Genomic DNA, 20,019 nt, shown 5'->3' with positions numbered 1-20,019 from the left:
TATTCAAGTTAGATAACATTTTGAAATATAAATCTTGGCCTTTTACTTTGGGGCTTATGATTTACAAACTTCACTTTGTAAATCAAAAGTTATTGTTTTTGAAATTATACATTACACCCTGATCCTGCAATCAGCCTCCAGACACAGTCCTATGCAGAGTTTCATTGATTTCTTTCGGAGTCCATGCAGACATAACAGTCTTCCAAAGTAGATATTATCACAGAATCGGGGATTAAGGTGACATATTGAACAGCTATATTTGTATCTCCAAATTTCTCCCTGATGTAAATGGAGGTAAACTGTAGTTGTAAATTTGGCCCCTTTTCCTATAATATAAGCAGTTAAAAATGGCTGCATGTTTGTTTTTTACTTTGTAAAAAAGCTTCACTCCAGGTCTAAGATTTTTCATGCTAGCTTATGTAGAGGTGAACATAGAATTAAAGGAGGGAAATTTAATTAATTAATGCAAATCAACATGGGTTTATGGAAAATAGATCCTGTCAAATTAATTTGATATCTTTTTATGATGAGATTACAAGTTTGATTGATAAAGGTAATAGCGTTGATGTAATATATTTAGATTTCTGTAACACATTTGACTTGGTACCATACAATATTCTGATTAAAAAATAAAATTATACAAAATACAAAATTAATATGGCACATAATAAATTGATTAAAAGCTGGCTAACTTATAGGTCTCAAAATGTAATTGTAAATAAGGAATCATCATCAAGGAAGTGAGTTTCTAAGGGAGTCCCACAAGGATTGGTTCTTGGCCCTATGCTATTTAACATTTTTATCAATGATCTGGAAGAGAACATAAAATCATCACTAACAAAGTTTGCAAGTGACACAAAGATTGGGGGAGTGGTAAATAATGAAGAGGACAGGTGACTGATACAAAGTGATCTGGATCACTTGGTAAAATGGACGCAAGCAACAATATGTGTTTTAATAGGCTAAATGTAAATGTATACATGCAGAAACAAAGGGTGTAGGCCCTACTTTCAGGATGGGGGACTATATCCTGGGAAACAGTGACTTTCAAAAGGATTCGGGAGTCATGGTGAATAATCGGCTGAATAATGAGCTCCCAGTATGGCACTGTGGCCAAAAGGGCTAATGCAATCCTTAGATGCACAAACAGAGGAATCTTGAATGGTGTAGAGAGGTTATTTTACCTCTATATTTGGCACTAGTATGACCACTCTGTGTCCAGTTCTGGTGTCCACAATTCAAGAAGGATGTTGATAAATTTGAGAAGGTTCAAACAGTCATGAGAATGATTAGAGAATTAGAAAACGTGCCTTAGAGTGATAGACCCATGGAGCTCAATCTATTTAGCGTAACAAAGAGAAGGTTAAGGGATGACTTGATCACAGTTTGTAAGTACCTACATGGGGAAGAAATATTTGATAATGGGTTCTTCAATTTAGCAGTCAAAGGTATTACAAGATCCAATGGCAGGAAGCTGAAGCTAGACAAATTTACACTGGAAGTGAACATTAAACATGAGAGTAAATAACCACTGGAACAATTTACCAAGGGCCATGGTGGATTCTTCTTCACAGGCAATTTTAAAATCAAGATTGGATGTTGTTTTAAAAGATATGCTCTAATTCAAAATGAATTTGGGGAAGTGCTATGGTTTGTATTATACAGAAGGTCAGACTAGATTATTACAATGGTCCCTCCTGGCCATGTAATCTACGTTAAATTTGACCCCAGAATAAATTTTGATATTCAAATTACAGAACCTCCTTAAAATGCAGGATTAGTAGTAGAAACACTAACGGAAGAGGTGGTACTGAATGCTGTTATAATAATTACCTCTGCAAACCTGGTGAAATAGATCCACTAATAGCTTTCCATAACTGTGACAAATTTAACTGAAACTTTCATTTATCAGGAGATATTTTATTCATTAGTCATCTGTTTTGTGTAAATTGTTCTACATATAACAGACACATGGATTTAGTTCAATTGAAAATAATAGACAGGGATCTTGTACCCAATTATTTTAATGGCTTATATCATTTCAATTCTTTTCACAATTCATGAAAGAACTAAATAACTTCTGAAAGCTTAGAACACCTACAACGTAAGCAGGGCTTTACTGCACTAGCAACCTTGTGTTCCTTTTCAGCAACAAATTAAACAATGTAGCTCCATGAATTTAGCTGGATTGTAGCCAACATATATATTCAACCAACAGACATAATACAGGCTCCTTACATTTATTTTCAGGGTGGCAAACATTCATGACAAAAACACATCTATCTGTGTCAGAGGATAAGGCCTTAAATAGTGAGGACATGGTTGCTTTCTCTTTTTTTACATCACTCAGAGATCTGTATATAATTAATCTAGGTGGGAAATGATTTAACAGACAATTGATCTATAAGTATTTATATAAATATTTATGATAGGGACTGCAGACATCCAAGAACCGAGTCTTCATTGCCCATAACTTTCAGATGGAGACCATCTGGCAAGAATACTCTTCAGAGGGAACCCATTTATTTTTTTTTTCTTTTTACCAGCTCCAGCTTTTTTTTCTTTTTTACTTCACACCACTACCCCCAGTTAAGCTGTACTTGAATCATTCTCTGGAGCCCATGAAAACGTATTATTAGTACACTAAGTGCTAGAGCATTAGTCTTCAAAGAGACAGCATAATCTTTGCAGTAAACACACTTCCATGATGCCAATGATTAAATCTAGGAATTGCTCAAAACCACATGAATTAAACAACAGGAAGGATCCTGAGTGTGGCCCTGCCTTGACTGACAAAAAGAGTGTGTCACAGTTACTGTCCCTTTTCTGGTCACTCTGAGTGCAGCCCCTCAGTTATCAGCCCTTGTGCCCTTACATGTCATGGTGTGGAATTTCACAGTTCTCCCATTCTTAGACTGGGATCTGGGTACAACAGCTGATCTATGTCAATCACATGCTACGACGCAGGTGTGACTGGATGGCAGCATCTTTCCCTTTGGGAGTCTGTGCCCATTGATACAACTGTCTTTAAACAAGTATGTTTTTTAGTAAATGGAATGAGCATTAGACAAAACTATTTCAAAACAACAAACAGCCCATACTTTGTCCCATCTAATCTTCACATCACTATAGGCCCAGCGGTTCTCAAACTGTGGGTTCGGACCCCAAAGTGGCTCACAACCCCACTTTAATGGGATCACTAGGGCTGGTGTTAGACTTGCTGGGGCTAAAGCCAAAACCCAAGCCCAACCGCCTGGGGCCCAAGCCCGTGGGCTTCAGCCCTGAGTGGCAGGGCTGGGCAGCCCGGGGTTGGGCTTCAGATTTGGCCCCCCTGCCCAGGGCAGAGGGCTTGGACTCCCTCCCTACCCCCCAAGCCCAGGACAGCAGGGCTCGGACAGTCTCAGGCTTTGGTCCCCCTTCCTGGGGTCGTGTAGTCATTTTTGTTGTCATAAGGAGGTCGTGGTGCAATGAAGTTTGAGAATTGCTGCAAGTTCAATGGGCTACTCTCATAAGTTATAAGAAAAAAACCAAAACCAACTTACATTTTTTTAGGACATCTAGGAGCTCTTGGGATCCAGTCCAGGGGTGCTGGAACAATTTGTATAGTGGGGGTACTGAGAGCCAAACTGTAAGCCCTATATATGATGGAAACCACTTCAAGCCAGGGGGTGCGGCAGCACCCCTAGCATCCCTAGTTCTAACACCTATGATCCAGTCTGGTCCAGTTGGTCTTCCAGAGACTGTCTCCCCCAGAACATCCCCCATCTCAGGGAAACTGCCTTTTCTCAAAACTCCATCCTATCAGGAGTAAGTGCCCACAGCTAGCCTGGTTACCAGCTAGCTTAACCCCGAGCAATCTAACAAGGGGAGCTAAACCCCAAGTGAGCCTCCTGACTGGCCAAACTGCTAGATTGGCTGAGGGGATTAACAGACCTGCTCTTGAAATCAGCAGCAGCAGCAAATTGCTGGCTAAATGCAACAAAGATGAGTTGTGTGAAATATGCAAAGTTAAAGAAAGAGTTGAGCATCTGTGGCAATGCCGAGAGAAATCTATACAGAGAGAGTTTCTTTATGAGGAATTGAGATGACTCCAGGTGAAAAAAATACAGTCTGAAAGGATTGGTCAGAGTACTGAGAAGGTGGAGTAGCATTAAAAAAAACCAACTCACTGCTGTTCTTTTGGAAGGATACAGGACAGGGTGAGAGGACATAAACTTTGATTATGTGAAAACTGCGGTAGGTGGCAGTCATAGCCTCACATGCTGAGGCTGCTGCTCCACAAAACAATGGAAAAAGTAAGAAAGGACACTGGTTGCTCAAAGCATTTGCCCATGGCTGCGATAACTCCTGCCTGTTGCCAGCCTTGCTCCCACCCTGTTCCTGTTGTGCTCCTGCCTTGAACCCAGCCATGCTCCTGCCTTGCCTCACTCCAGGTACCCAATTCTGACCCTCAGCTCCGATTCCTGACTTCAGCTCTGACCCTTTGCTCTGGCATCTGGCCCTTCAGAGGATGTCTACACTGCACACTATGGGGGACCCGGGCTTGTAGACTTGGTGTTTCCAAGCCTGTGCTTGAGCATCCACGCTGCATTGTAAACCTGGGTTAACAATTGCTGGACCCGGATCTCACGGCAATGCTAATGCAAGCATGCTGCACTGCACAGACCTTCTAACTGAGGTCTGCAGCTTGACCTGCATCAACACTGCAAATTGACACGGCTTGAACCTGAGTCACAGCAGGACTCAGGATCTGACCCACCCCCTCAGCAGGGTCCTATGACCCAGATCCTGAGTGCTTGATGACCCGAATAAGACTGACTTGTGTGTGGACAGAAGTGGAGATTGGGCTCAAACTTGAGTCAGAGCCTGGGCATAGTGTGCAGCATAGACCTACCCTGACTCTGGTTCTGACCATGGGCTCCAACGCTTGGCTCTGGCACATTGCTACCAACTCCTACCCCAGTCAGTAGGCCTGATGTCCACATCCCAATCCTTACACACACTCCCTGTGTGAACTTCAGTCCAATTACCATATTTAATCAATGTTTTTTGTTACAGGGCATAGGTGTGAAGTCTTTCTTTTGTCTCAGATTGGTTTCTCCCATTCAGCCATTCTGGCCATCTAAGGGCATGGGAACAGTCAGGGAAGTTAAGATGAATTAACTAAAGGTGCGAAGTTAAAGTACATTAAATCCCTGTGTGGACAGGACATTCTTAGCCAGAAGTAAAGTGAGTGGCCTCAGTTTGCTGTAGTTTAACACTCCTTTAAAGATGGCTGACTGGTAAAAAACAATCCGAGGCCAAAAGGCTTTGGGCTTGTCTACATTACAAAATTAGGTCGACCACAGCCACTGCAATAATTCAATCAGCTGTTGGTGTCCATGCTACCCTCCTTCTGCTGGTGGAGCACAACCTCACCAGGAGTGCTTGAACTGACTGAAGTGGAGCATTGTAGGGCACTGTCAGCCAAGAGGGAGGCACTGAAAATCACATGGGGCTCACAACTGGAGCCCCCCATCCAACCCAGCATGACAGCCCCAGCTGTGAGCCCCAGGCTCAATTTCACAGCACAGAGCCTACACTGCTATTGTCTCTGCTCAGAGTAGCTGCACTCTGACAGCTCTGGGAACTCAGTGCGGAGCTGGGAGCCCACGAACTCAGCACCCAGGCTCAGAGTGGGGAGCCTGGGCAGCAGCCCACTGGGAGCATGCAGCCGGAAGCCTGGGGTTAGCAGAGCTCTCAGCAGGGAGAAGGGAACCCAAGAAGCAGCCTGCTGGGAGTGGGTAGCGAGGAGCCCAGGGGGCAGCCAGGCTCTAGCTGGTGCCCCCACCCAGCCTGGGGTAACAGCCTGAGCTGTGAGTCAGGTGCAGGGTTCACAGCAGGGAACCTACCAGTGTTTCTTGTCAATTTCAGGGCTCCCACACAGAGCCATGAAATTGACAATAATTTTAGCCAACAGCTGATGTAAGTAAAAGTGTCTACATGGACACTGGGTTTCCCTAACTACACCGACATAAGTCCTATGCCTCTCGTTGAGATGGAGTTACTATATCGGTGTTGTAGGGCACTTACATCGGCAGGAGCAAGGCTCTAGTGTAGTTGACCTAGCTCTATAGTGTAGACCAAGCCTTTATTCATCTGTGAAAGGCCTTCAAAAGGGAAACAAGTAGCTTATGTTTGATACAATAGAGAAGGAAGAGCTGGTGGAGGGATGCAAAGAGAGGAATGACATGGTCAAAATGATAGGCTAGGAAAATGATCTGTGCAGCTGCATTCTAAGTGGATATCATTAGGGAAAGATTGTCAAGGCCAGAGAAAAGGATGTTGCAGTAATTGATACATGAGACGATGAAAGCCTGGACAGGAGTTTCAGCTGTGTAGAGGATAGGAAAGGCCATATCTTAGAGATGTTGTGCAGAAAGAATCAGCAAGATTTAGACATAACCTGGATAAGAGGCCCTAGAGAAAGGTCCAAATCGAAGATGATGCACAGGTGACCGGTTTGAGCAACAGGCAGAATGGTGGGGTTGTCTACAGTGATCAAGAAAGGAAGAGGTATTTGAGAGGGCTGTTTGTGACTATATTGCTGGACATGTGTAATTACCTCCTCCATCTAGTCCCACAACATTTCTATTTTAAAATAATTTGATTTCTAACTAAAGTTATGTAGGAATTGGAATTTCCAGAGATCTCTAAATACAGTGCTGTTATTTTTACAATTTAGAAACAAAATTTAGTCCACAAGGTATTACTTACATCTGAGTAATAGCCTTAATATTACATGGCAAAGTCCATGTGAAATTTAGACAACCAATGTGCTCATGTTATATTATCACTTTTCTAGAGCATAGCAAAATAAGTAGTTGTGGATGTTCTCTTGTCACTGCTTGTGATGTTTTTTAGACCCTCACTAATGTTTGGTAGGCAAATAGTTAAAACCAGCAGGCAAAAATTCAACAGATGCCTACAGTTCCTAAAGGAATTGCCAAGGAACCCAGTCATGGGAAAATGCAGCTGATCTCAGTTGAATGTAATAGCTACCAGAAAGCCCAATACTACAAGATGTTGATTGAGCACTATGGCCCCAATCTAGGAAAGCAATTAAAAACACTTAAGTATGTGCTTAATTTTAAAGATGTGAAAGTGCTTGATCAGGGCCAAAGCACAGCACTTGTAAAGAGGGGAGGCCACAAACTATAAGTCACCAGTGTCTCTTTCACTAAAATCTAGTACTGACTCACTTTAGCATAAAGGCAAAGAGAGGCTCCAAAAAGTCCTGGTGTCTTATCTTGTAACATTTTGGTTCAAAGAAGCCTTATGTGGTTGAACACTAGTTGCAGAACCCCTTTGCTGTATAGCTCAGCCTTTCAAATGCAAAATTGCATGTAATTTCTTCTGCCCTCAGCCTGGCTCATATGATCTGACACTCTGCCCAATAACCTTTAAAATATATACTAGAGCAAGTTCACTGTAAAGAAACAATGATTGGTCAACAAATAGTGCAACAGTCTAATCTGAGGGAGGCAACAGAACCTTACTCAAAGAATAAAGAAATTCTAAACTGTGTAATATGCATATGTTTAAAAATAATCAGACTAGTTTGAAAATGCAAAAGACAACATATTTATGAATAAAAAATAAGCCACATCTAAAGTAAATAATTGTTGGGGAAAGAAAAAACTGTACATATTTTACAGTATTTTGCCTTGCTTTTTTCATTTTAAGCATATCCTCCAACCCAGCTAATTTAGCAGTTACAGCAAAATAGCTGTCATAAAATGAGCTTTATAGTTATGAATCAAACACATTGTCATCTGAAAGATTCTTCAGAAAGAACAGACTTAATGGCAATTATGACTATTTGTTCTGAGCTGAAAGACTGATCCATTCTAGGCAGCAAATCAAAAATGAGTATTTTCAAAAAAAACAAAACAAAATGAGCATAAAAAACAGTCAGTTACTAATACTGTATATTGTTGTAGTGTCTTGTCTTTACACATAAGTATTTTTATACACCAGTATTCTTAAGATATTATTGTGAAACAATATCTTCAGAATTTGCCTTTTTTTTCCCATTGCAGACAAACTTTGGGAAAGCTTGTTAGGTTACTGGGAGCTTTAAAAAAACAGTTAATTATCTTGTTTCTCTAATGGCTTTCCTTCTTGCATTCTGAACAATAGATTTTGGGCAATACTTTGATTCTTAATTAACACAGAATTTCACAACATCCTATTAATATTGTGTAGCTGCTAATATTTAATATGTTCCAGAATTTTGAGTGTTTGGTTTAGAAACCAACACTGCAAGAATACTAAATCTTTCAAAAGCAAATTTGTGTGTCTCAGTGTGCTGTCACAATGCTAGTTGACACTGTCCTTCTGAGTTAGAAGCAGTAAAGAAGACTGTAGGTGTAGTCAAAGTCTGCCTTGTCTGGTATTAATGTTGTCTTGCGGTATAGGGCTATGACAACCACTAAACAGTGTCATCACTGGGTGTTTTTCTGTCTCCTCTCCATCCCTAGTTTTCTTTTTTCCTTTCTTTCTTCTTCTGTTCCCTAGACCCATTTTGGTTCTTAAAAAATTAACCAAGATTTCTAGTTAAAAGAAGAGGCTTAATAATTAGACTTAATTTAATTTAAAACCCATACTATTTTCCTGTACTAGGTGTCCCTTAAACCACCCCTGCCATCAAATTATGTCACATTTTTTATTCAGAATATGTCAAGTAGAAGAGTGAAGGATGACACAGAATGTCTACTAGAAATTGCAAGAAATATTGTGACCAGTCTAACTGCATTTTCTTTGTTCTTTTTGTAAATACCCTCATAAATATTACAGTCATTCTCAAGTTCAGCTCTGTGTAAAAATAAAATGTGGCACAAACCTGGCACAGGAAATGAAATCAGTTGCCTTGCGTGATGAAGGGTATTCATCATTTTGCTATTCTATCAAGCTACCCTCAACATTAGTTGGGATAAATTGTCCAAGTGAATGATTTCAGTAACGGGGTCAATGAGAAGCAACATTTAAAGAGAATTATTGAATAGTTGCTCATTTTGGCATCTTACTGTAAATGAAAACATTACTTGCCATATTGCGGTAGAAGCTATATATAGTCACAGTATTTCAATGTTTACTTGCAAGTGATCTTCAGTGTACAGTATAATCATCATCCAGCTTGGTAACCGTCAATGATGTAAGAAAAATGGAGAGCTCAGTAAGAATTTCAGCGCTGAAAGCTACTCGTATTTTTTTAAGGCAGATCTGATGCATTTCCTACAAACATCTATGTTATGAGGAGATGCTGGTTTCTCAAAAGCTAAGGTTGAAACAAACATTCCATTTTAAGCTTGATTTTTCAACAATGCTCACTTGGTCTGTGAACTTTGATCTTCTGCCAGAGTGAAATTTAACTGTCCAGAAAAAAGCAAACTAGACAAGCCACTTAGGAGATATGAGGGTTAAAAAAAAGGTAGTCTTTACTTATTGGACATTTCCTAAATTTTTATGACTCATCATTATTCCAAAGCCGCTTGGTATGGAAATTTAAAGCTTGTTTTAATTCACATATTTTGAAGCTGGAAGGGATTGTTAGATCATCTAGTCTGACTTCCTAATCTGTTGGCTTTGGTGCGGCTCTTCGCACCTACCTGAAAGAAAGCCTACAGAAGGGTTTTATCTATCTACCCATATCTTCAGCAGGAGCCCCTATTTTCTTTGTTAAGAAGAAGGATGGCTCCTTGAGGCCCTGCATCGATTATCGGGCACTCAATAAGGTGACTATCTGGAACCTCTGTCTACTTCCTCTCAACCACAAACTCTTATATCGACTGCGCTCTACTCAAATTTTCACAAAACTAGACTTGCGCAGAGCCTATAACCTGTTGCATGTGCAACAAGAAGATAGCGTGGAAGGCTGTCTTCTGCACTAGTATGGTCACTTTGAGTATTTGGCCATGCTGTCTGTGCAATGGCCTATCAAACTTCCAGCATCTGATTAATGACATCTTCTAGAACATGCTGGACTGATTCATAATTATTTACCTGGATAAAATTCTTATTTTTTCAGAGGACCGGGCAGTTTACAATCATTGTATACTCAGTGTCCTCAAAAGACTTTGCCAGAAGCATCTGTATGCAAAGCCAGAGAAATGCAAATTCGACCGGGACACAATGGAATTTCTCTGTTATATCATCTCCCCTAAGGGACTGGCTATGGATCCATGTGAAGTGGCAGCCATCATGGATTGGGTGGCACCAAAAGAAGTCCACAGGATACAATGCTTCTTTGCCAATTTCTACAGGCAGTTTATTATGGGGTTCTCTGGTTTGGTTGCCCCTCTCAGTGCCCTTTTGAAAGGTGGGAGCCCATTGTGTCTGGTCCCTAGAAATGCAGGCTGCCTTCAAATCACTTAAAAAAGAGATTGGTCATGGACCCCATCTTGATGCATCAGGACCTGGCCAAACCATTTACAGTGGAGGCAGATGCCTCAAATTTCATGCTGGGAGAACTCCAGCTGTCCAACTCGGACAGTCATCTTCACCTTTGTGCTTTCTATTCATGCAAATTGACTCTAGCGGAGCAGAATCATGGTATCTTGGATAAAGAAATGCTGGCCATTAAGTGGCCTTTGAGAAACGAGAGCACCTCTTGGAGGGGGCTAGGTCCCGAATCCAAGTTCTCACTGACCATAAAAACCTGGAGTATCTAAAGACAGCCAGGCAGCTGAACTAGCAACAAGCACGCTAGTCCCTCTTTAGGTGATTTTATTTTGTGATCGACTACTGCCTAGGGACAAGGAATGGGAAGGCTGAAACCTTGTCTAAAATGATTGAATACTGTGAGCCTGGCAACGAAGCCCCATCCACAATCCTCAAAGCCTCAACTTTTATTTTTGGTACTGCAGTCTGTACCCTGATCCCTGTCATCCACTCCCTGCTGCCCAATGATGTCTTTGACGTTCAAACCCCTCAGACCTTAGACAATGCCAACAACCCAGCTACTGTGATGTTCATGATCTAAGATGGGATTCTGTATCACAAGGAGCACATCTAGGTGCCTGAGGGCCTATCAAGGCTTCAGAGATGCTCCTCTGGTAGGACAATTTGGTCGCTCCAAAATCCAAGACCTGCTATCTAGAAGCTTGTGTCAGTGGCTTTATGCTCTTCCATAGTGCCTTGCAGGAAGTCCTGCAATCTCTGTGCCCGGACAAAGACAACTCCCCATATGAGACCACTTGACCTCCTTCAGTCCTTGTGCACTCCACCTTGGCTTTGATCCACCATTTCTGTGGACTTTATCATGGAGCTGCCACCCTCCAAGGGGCACACTGATCACAACAAGAAGTACAATCTAACAACAACGGAACATTCTGTCCTGTGTCATGCCCTCCCCACTGCCCAATAGACAGCCAACCTTTTTTGTGGATAACATCTTCCACCTCCATTGGTTATCAATGAGAGTAATGTCTGACTATGGATCCCAGTTCTTATTTGGCTTCTGGTGGGAATTTCTAGGTCTCCTTGGTATCAATGCCTTGGCTTCCACTGCTTATCACCTGAACACAATCAATCAAGCACAACAGGCCTCTCAGGTCCTTGAACAGTATCTGCACTCCTTCCTAAACTATCACCATGACAACTGGCTGTTCATGACCAACCATGCTGAATTTGCTTACAACGTCACACTTGCCTCCACCTAACAGACACCTCCATTTTTTTTTGCTAACTATAGATTCCATCCTCGCTTTTACCATGAAATCCCCACCAACTCGTCAGTACCTGCCACTGTTGACCTTACTGTTCACATCCACTAGGTACTCCAAGAGCTAAGAAGACCATTAGAAGAAGCCAAGCAACATACAAATGACATGCTGACTGGCTCCCAGTTTCACAGTAGTGCATAAGGTGTTCTTGTCTCCCGAAATCATAAATTAACACATCCCTCAATGAAGCTGAACCACCAGTACTTGGGGCCCTTACAGATCACAGATAAGATTAACCCTGTAACATTCAGACTGTAGCTACCAGAATCTCTTAAAGTTCACCCCGTGTTTCATGTTTCCCTTTTAAAGTGGTATGTCGAGAATACCTTCCTGCTTTGCACCAGTCCTCCTCTCCCCTGCCAATAACCATTCAGGGCCAAGCAGAATAAGTGGTCTAGAAAGTTCTGGACTCCCACCAAAACTGGGACAAACTCCAATATTTAATAGAGTGGGAAGATTACAGCCCAAACAAATGATCAATGGAACCTGGACCCTGCACTCCTTTCACCACATATACCCAGACAAACCTGGCCCCAGGGCTCCTGGAAGGCACCCCCAAAATGCGGGGGGGAGAGTACTGCCAGGAGTTAAACCAGCTAAGACCAGCTACTGGCCTGTTCCCAGATAACTTCATTTCTAGGCAATGAATAGCTCAGCTACTGCCCTGGAACTGCCTGATTAATCCATAGTGCCTGAACAGCTGCGGGATCAGCAGCTTGATTTATAAGCCCAGCAGCAACAGCAGAGCACTAGCTCCTCAATGCAGCTAGTCTGTAGATTCTCTGCCTTCCTGTGCTCACCTCACTCCTAGCCCTGCTCCTTTCCTATTCCAGGTCTTGTGCCAGTTCTACCCCAGCCAAGCTCCTGTGTTGGAACCAGCCCTGCTCCTGACTCCATATAACTCAGTTCTGTCCTCAGCCCTGGTTCCAGCTCTATCTTGACCCTTAGTTCTGGCCTTCGGGCTCAGACTCCGGTTCTGACCTTCCGCTCAGACCCACCTACAACCCTGTCTCTTGACAGGTTGAAACCTTATTTTTAGCATTTCCTAGCTTTTGAGTACTTAATTTAGATTTTTAAAGAGGAGGATAAGAGGCAAATTAATTATGGTCTATAAGTACCTACTAAGGAGGAAGAGATCTGATGTTTTGAGGCTTCTTAATCTAGCAGATAAAGGTATAACAAAACCCAGCAGCTGAAAAGGAAGCCAGCAGAGTTCAAACTTCAAATAAGATGCATATTTTTAACAGGGTGGGATAGTTGCCAGAAAACAAACACATTGTTTCTCCAGCTGTGGTGAAAATAATATGACAGGCCCACCTGGACCCTGTGACCATTTTGGATTTTTAATTCATATGGGATATATACCCAGAAGCATCATGCTATTGCCATTTAGTCTACTGTTTTCCTGGTGGATCAGAAAGAAACCTCAAGAAAAGGACAACATTGTGCATGGAATGGCAGTGTGGTCCAGACAGGGAATTCCCTTTCCTTCTAAAGCTTCTCTGTCCCATTTCCCTGTTTTCTGTTTGTGTATAAAAACTGACAGCCAGGTGCAGAGCCAATTTCTGTGATTTTGCCAACTCTGCACTGACTTTCACAGAAATATTCTCCCCAGAATAGAATCCTAATTAAAAATGTGTGATAAATAAATATAACTCACTTAGAATCATTAAATGAACACAACATTCAGATGCATATTTAAAATAAAAATGTCACCTTAATAAGCGTAGCAAGTTTGAAAACATATGTCCCCTCAAATTGTAACATATTTGTTTGCAAACACATATGAGATGTGAAGAATTAAGTAGAAAATAAATATCACTCTTTGAATTGTTTAACCTGTCTCGTGCATGTAGCTCTAAGAGAAATGGGTAGTCTCAGTCCAAGTGAAGATGAGAATATAAGCAATTCTGTTCTTGTGAGAAACATAGAACTGAGATAACAAAAAGAAGGGAATAATTTCTTATCATAAAGATAATGGTCAATTTTTTTTTAAACTTTAGGCTCCTAAATCCATATTTAGGAATCTACCAGTGGGCTTTTCAAAAGCATGTAAGTGACTTAGGTACACAAGTCCTATTGAAAAAAGTTAGACGAAACATGACATGAGTCCAAACCAGAACCCTGCACCGGAAACAGCCCTCTTTGTCTCCCCCCCGCCACACACCTGCCTGGAACTTTGTGAAAGTTCTGATTTATAACTAGATCAAATATTAATTAAGGCTCACAATACACCTGTGAGGTACCGCAGCTATTCTATCCATTTTATAGAATGATAAAGTGAAGCACAAAGAGGGTGTGATTTGCCCAGTGTCACATCGTGAGTCTGGTGCCGTTCTGAGAATAGAATTCAGGAGTGCTAGCTCTAAACCCTGTGCTCTATGCATTTAACAACATTCCTTCGCTTTAGGCAACACGGTATAAAAAAAGAATAGCAGCTAGATTGAAAAAAGGACTACCATTTTAGGCACCTAAATCTCAGAATCTGGCTCCAGTGGGATTTACAAATCCTCCATTCAGCTGACACCAAATGCTCTTGGTGCCTAAATTTTGCATTAAAATTCCCTAAACGCCTTTGTTTCTGTCTCTGACATGTGCACTGCAGCCACACCAGGTATCTAAGCCCCAGAGTGATTCACAAATAAGGAGAAGATAGATGTTTCTCCGTCTAACTCACCTGTGAGGTCCAATCAGGTAAGTGTGCTAAGAGCTTGCCTATTGGATTGGGCACCAATAGACAAGCTTACCCAAAATGCTGGGCTCCCTCATAATTTTTAGCCTATTAGGTCGGACACTCAGCTGGGATGTAGGAGACCTCTACTTCAAGCTCTTGCTAGTGAGGAGAAGGGATTTGAACTAGGACCTGCCACCTTCCAGGAAAGTGCCCTAACCACTGAGCAATGGGATATTGTGGTGTGTGTGTGTGTGTGTAGTGCAGGGGCGGGCAAACTTTTTGGCCTGAGGGCCACATCGGGTTTCCAAAATTGTATGGCGGACCAGTTAGAGGAGGCTGTGCCTCCCCAAACACCCAGGAGTGGCCCGGCCCCCGATCTCTATCTGACCCTCCCTGCTTCTCACCCCCTGCCGGCCCCCCTGGGACTCCTACCCCATCCATCCCCCCCGTTCCCTGTCCCCTGACTGCCCCCAGACCCCCCCGCCCCTGACTGCCCCCCACCGCCCCATTCAACCTCTCCTCTCCTTCCTGACTGCCCTCCTGGGACCCCTGCCCCCATTCAACCCCCCTGTTTCCCGCCCTCTGACTGTCCCGACTCCTATCCACATCCCCAACCCTGACCACCCCCTCGAACTCCTCTGCCCTCTATCCAACCCCCCCTGCCCTCTTATCGTGCTGCCTGAGCCGCTACAGCCGTGCCACTGCGCTGCACAGAGCACCGGGTCAGGCTGGGCTCTGCAGCTGCATTGCCCCAGGAACTCACAGCCCCCCCGCCCAGAGCATTGCGCCAGCAGCGCAATGAGCTGAGGCTGCGGGGGAGGGGGAACAGCGGGGGAGGGGCCGGGGTCTTACTTATCCATCAGGTAAGTAAGACCAACTTGCAGTGGAGTTGACAATTGACAGAAATGGATTATCCAACCATCACTACACATACACAAGAATGTGTCAGATAAAGTAAAAAGTAGTTCTGCAAAATGCAGGGGGCCAGACTAGATTACTGGGTTTTTTTCTGGTCCTGCTTTTTATGATTCTGTGATGGTAAGAAAAATACTCTTATATGAGATGTTGCTATGGCTCAGAATTAAATTACAGTACTGAAGACTGTGACCTGTAGCCAGAATCTCGAACCGGCACATCTGCTGAAGCACAGATATGAAAAATGAGAAATAAATGTGAACTTTTCAATATGCATTTTATAATATTAATTGAAAGAGTAAGTAGTGTCATTTTTGCAAGAATAGTTACTCTGCTTAGATTTACAGAGACCTGTAAATCATTTAGCCTGGAAAAGTAATGAAACAGAACTATCTTTTTGTTAAGTGACTGGAAATAATAGCATTACATAAGGCATATTGTCTAAGATAGAGTTCCCCCTCACACACTAAATGCAACTTCCTCTTAAAGGCTATTGGATCAGATATCTGAAAGCTTGTGTTACAAAATTCAGTACCTACTACAGTAATTCCATAACTATATAAAGACCAAAGCCTATGCTCATTTAAGCAAGAACATTAGGGCTAAAAGCAGCTGGTTGTTCCGGGGTAAGAAAGCAGCAAAAACTCTATACAGGGGCATATCGGTAAGCCCTAGGATCTGCATTAACAAGCTCCCCTGTAATTTTCTGCAGCTCAGTATGGAGGAAGAGGAATTTGCGCAGGAAAAGGATATTGTCAGTGAACCAGTGCACGTTTTGTAACTATCGAGCCATAAAAATGCTTACAGAAATGCAGCAAGCTGGGGTTGAGGACTCCATCCCTACTAGTCCCCAGGTAAATTACTATGAAAAACACTTTTGCCTGGGGTTTTACTTGAAGGATTATGATTTGGATCAAAGACAATAGAATTTTTTGCATAACAACATTAAAGAAGCCAATCAGTTGTTCTGACATAAGAAAATTGATCCTGAATTCTTCAGTCATAACAGCTACATGAGCATTCTGGGAACTGTAATTCATATGAACTCAGTTAAAATAATAATAATAATAAATAAGGACTGAGAATGACAAAAATGCCTTTATTTCCAGTGTTGTAGTGTGGTAATTATTTTAAGTTTCAATAATTTACAGTCATCAGCTTAATGAAATTTACTTGCATGAGACTCCATTTTATGAGAACTGTGAAATTCCACCACAACAGTTTGCAGTAAAGATGAGCCTGAACCAGAACACAGGATCTGAATCCTCTTGAGCTGAGGATAGATTTGGATCCAGAACTGAATTTGGCAACTTGGATCTGTCTCTGTCATGTTGGTTAGCATAACCACAGTAGGTCTTGGCCAAACCTGGTATTTCAGCACCTAAAGGGGAGGGAGGGGAAGTGCTGCTTCAGCCTGCTCAGTGTAAAAGGGGGCTTCAGGCACAGGGATGCCCCTTTTAAGCCCTCCCACCATCTGGTTCCCAGTGAATGAGTCAGTGTTGCCACACTGGTCCCTTGTCTCCTTTTCCTTTCCCCTCCACCAGGCCTGCCATCTGGATACAAAATGGGGTTCTGTGTGATATGACTTTCCTGGAATTTCCCCCCATTTTAGTTGCAGTGGTTATTTGGGGACCAGAGTTGGCTAATAAAAGGGTGTGTTTCTGGTGTGATAACATGGCAATGGTACGTTATCAATCACCAAACTTCCAAATTACACAGGCTTATGAATAGGGCCCTACCAAATTCACGGTCCATTTTGGCCAATTTCATGGTCATAGGATTTTAAAATTAATAAATTTCATAATTTCAGCTATTTAAATCTGAAAAATCATGGTGTTATAACTGTAGTGATCCTGACCCAAAAAGGAGTTGTGGGGCAGGGGGGTCGCAAGGTTATTGTATGGAGGGTTGCGGTACTGCTACTCTTACTTCTGCACTGCTGCTGCTGGTGGCTCTGCCTTCAGAGCTGGGCAGCTGGAGAGCAGCAGCTGCTGGCCAGGAGCCCAGCTCAGAAGGCAGAACCACAGCCAGAAGCAATATAGATGTAAGTATGGCATGGCATGGTATTGCCACCCTTACTTCTGTGCTGCTGCTTGCAGAGCTAGACCTCCAGTCAGCAGCCACCACCCTCCAGCTGCCCAGCTCTGAAGGCAACAGTGCAGAAGTAAGGGTGGCAATACCATACCAAGCCATCCTTACTACTATGCTGCTACTGGCGGTGCCTCTGCCTTCAGAGCTAGGATGAGCTATGAAGGAAGTTGTAATGAGTTCTTCCAATTTCAGGATCCAGAATGCTGGTCACCAGTATGGCCCATCACAGAGGGGCAGGTGTTGTGGTACATGGGGGTTGACAACAGAGCTGTTGGCATCCTTGACAATCCTGGCATAATACAAGGGGCAACTGGGTTCTTTTGGGAGGATGGGGCTTCCCCTATCTGACTTGGGAGCTGACATGTTTTTGGCTGCTACAAAAGAGGCCATTGGGAGATGTCTGGGAACCTGACTGGGTTTGGGGGGGAAGCAGCCAAGCTAATTGCTGGCACCTCCTTGTGGCAGATGTCCAGTGCAGGTACTCCAAAGGGAAGGCATCCAGTGACCAGATAAATGGCCTGGTAAAGGATTTAAAAAGGAGGTTCTGGTTAAAGGAACAGAACGGGGTGGGGTGTGGGGGAAGAAGAAGGGTTGGAGCTCCTATGGCTTTTATTACAATGAAAGAAAAGAGTTTCTAGTCCTCATGGTTGCAGAAAAGTTGGTTGGTCCTCATGGTTGCTGAAAACATGCTGTGAGTGTAACCTAAAAACTCAAGTTTCAGAGTAGCAGCCGTGTTAGTCTGTATTCGCAAAAAGAAAAGGAGTACTTGTGGCACCCTAGAGACTAACAAATTTATTTGAGCATAAGTTTTCGTGAGCTACAGCTCACCGATATGATTCATCTGATGAAGTGAGCTGTAGCTCACGAAAGTTTATGCTCCAATAAATTGGTTAGTCTCTAAGGTGCCACAAGTACTCCTTTTCTTTTTGCTAAAAGCTCAAAACTCAGAAGGCAAATAGAAAGAACCCCAAATCTATTTTTTTAAATCTCAAAATTTTGGAGTCTGACATGTGATCTTTGAACACTTGGTTTGACAATACTGTAAGATATTCCTGAATAGAGGTGACATTCGCAATGCCAAGTGTTTTTAGCATTTCCTGGTGGAAGAAGTAGTTGAAATATTTTGGGCATGAGGTTTTTCTTCAGAGCATAGTTACTCATGTGCAGGGATAACTTGCTGCCTTCCAGTAATGAGCATGAGGCACTTCGAAGAGCATTGCTGCTTCCTGAATTCATAAGCACTTCTGGAAATACTTCCAGCCCTTATGCACAGAGTACTGACCACCTTTAGGCACAATCTATTGCGTCTGGGATTTAATACTCCTTCGAAGTTCTGATTCTTCCTCCTACTGTGTGAAGTCCATTATGTTCTGTGCAATCTAGTGAACTAAATATGAGAAGTACCTCTCAAAGAAGGGCACTGGAAGCCCCTCAAAGCAGACTGGTGTCCCAGGCATGCATCTCAAGCATAGTTGCTCTGGTGGTTTAATACCTTACCTAACAGTTCAGCTACTTCAGGAATTCTGGATCATGTTTCCTGAGATTAAGGGGGAAGGAAGGGGGGGCAAGGGGTGTCGGACTGACTAGGTAGGAGGAGGTTGATAAAAGGTCACATTGAGTGTTAAAAGTTAGCTATAGTGTCAGATAGCTTGTGTTGAAGCCCATAGAAACTTAGTCTCTAATCCTCAGCTGCCCTGCACCAATAGAAACTGGTCCTAAATTAGTGAAGCTGCCCATTGAAGGATCACACTAGTGTAGGGGGATCATCCCATGGTGCATAACTGAGGGGTGGGATGTGGGGCTCAGGCTTAACTACCAGTGCCTCAGAAAGTCAAATTCTAAGGGTGAGGCAAATTTCAAGTCCATCTCATTCTGGAAATGTAAGTGGGAATTCAGTGCTGATGGAATCTTTAAAGAAATTATAATTATTACTACTTTAAATTATACAGTACCATAGATCAGATGTGCATAGTGTTTATTAGGAAAAAAGGAAAAACAGGAATCTGCCTGAAGAAGCCTTTTAAATGTGACCAAAATATGTGGGGTAAGATATAAATCTACACATATAATTTTGAGGATTTAGTTTAAATTATTGTTTTTAAAACCTGTCTCTCTTTCTCTGAATATTGTTAAGGTTGGTGCTGTTCTGTTTTCAAAACATTTTACGTGATTTAATCTACAAAGTTTTTCATATGCTGTTATTGATCACTACTGAATAATATAAACTGATGACATGAAAACATTTTTGCTTTATAATGCATATGAATCGATGTAGCACAGCTGTCAGACTGCTTTGATTTGACAACATATAATAGTTGTTAAAGTAGATCAATGAAATGTTCATTTACCTGACTACATTATACAAAAGAAATTTTCTGTATATAATTGTCTAACTCTTATCAAACAAACTTCTGCTTCCAGTGTTCATTCTGATATAAATACAACACTGTATACAATCATAATTTATATCAAGCTTTGAAGATTCCTTTTTATTCTTATTTCTCTTCAGTGCTGTCACAAGAGCACGAACTTTATTCTATTTGTTCTTAAATTGTATTTATCTAAGACATCTTA

At 42.2% G+C, this 20,019-nt stretch overlaps 2 protein-coding genes across 8 annotated transcripts in view; one reads left to right on the top strand and one right to left on the bottom strand.

Annotated features, from left to right (window-relative positions):
- The window catches only part of LOC141985037 (uncharacterized), a 104,897-nt gene extending 88,799 nt beyond the window's left edge, over positions 1-16,098 (top strand). The window contains exons 8-9 of the mRNA XM_074948733.1: positions 14,371-14,459; positions 16,067-16,098. The gene's annotated coding sequence lies outside the window, so the exon portion shown is untranslated. The remainder of the gene's footprint in view (positions 1-14,370; positions 14,460-16,066) is intronic.
- PACRG (parkin coregulated) overlaps positions 1-20,019 on the bottom strand; it is a 473,776-nt gene that overhangs the window by 119,316 nt on the left and 334,441 nt on the right. The window lies entirely within an intron of this gene.

The sequence above is a fragment of the Natator depressus genome, chromosome 3 (genome assembly GCF_965152275.1).
Source record: "Natator depressus isolate rNatDep1 chromosome 3, rNatDep2.hap1, whole genome shotgun sequence".
NCBI lineage: Eukaryota > Metazoa > Chordata > Testudines > Cheloniidae > Natator > Natator depressus.
Note: the sequence above shows the minus strand (reverse complement) of the source record. Positions and strands in the feature narration are given on the sequence as shown.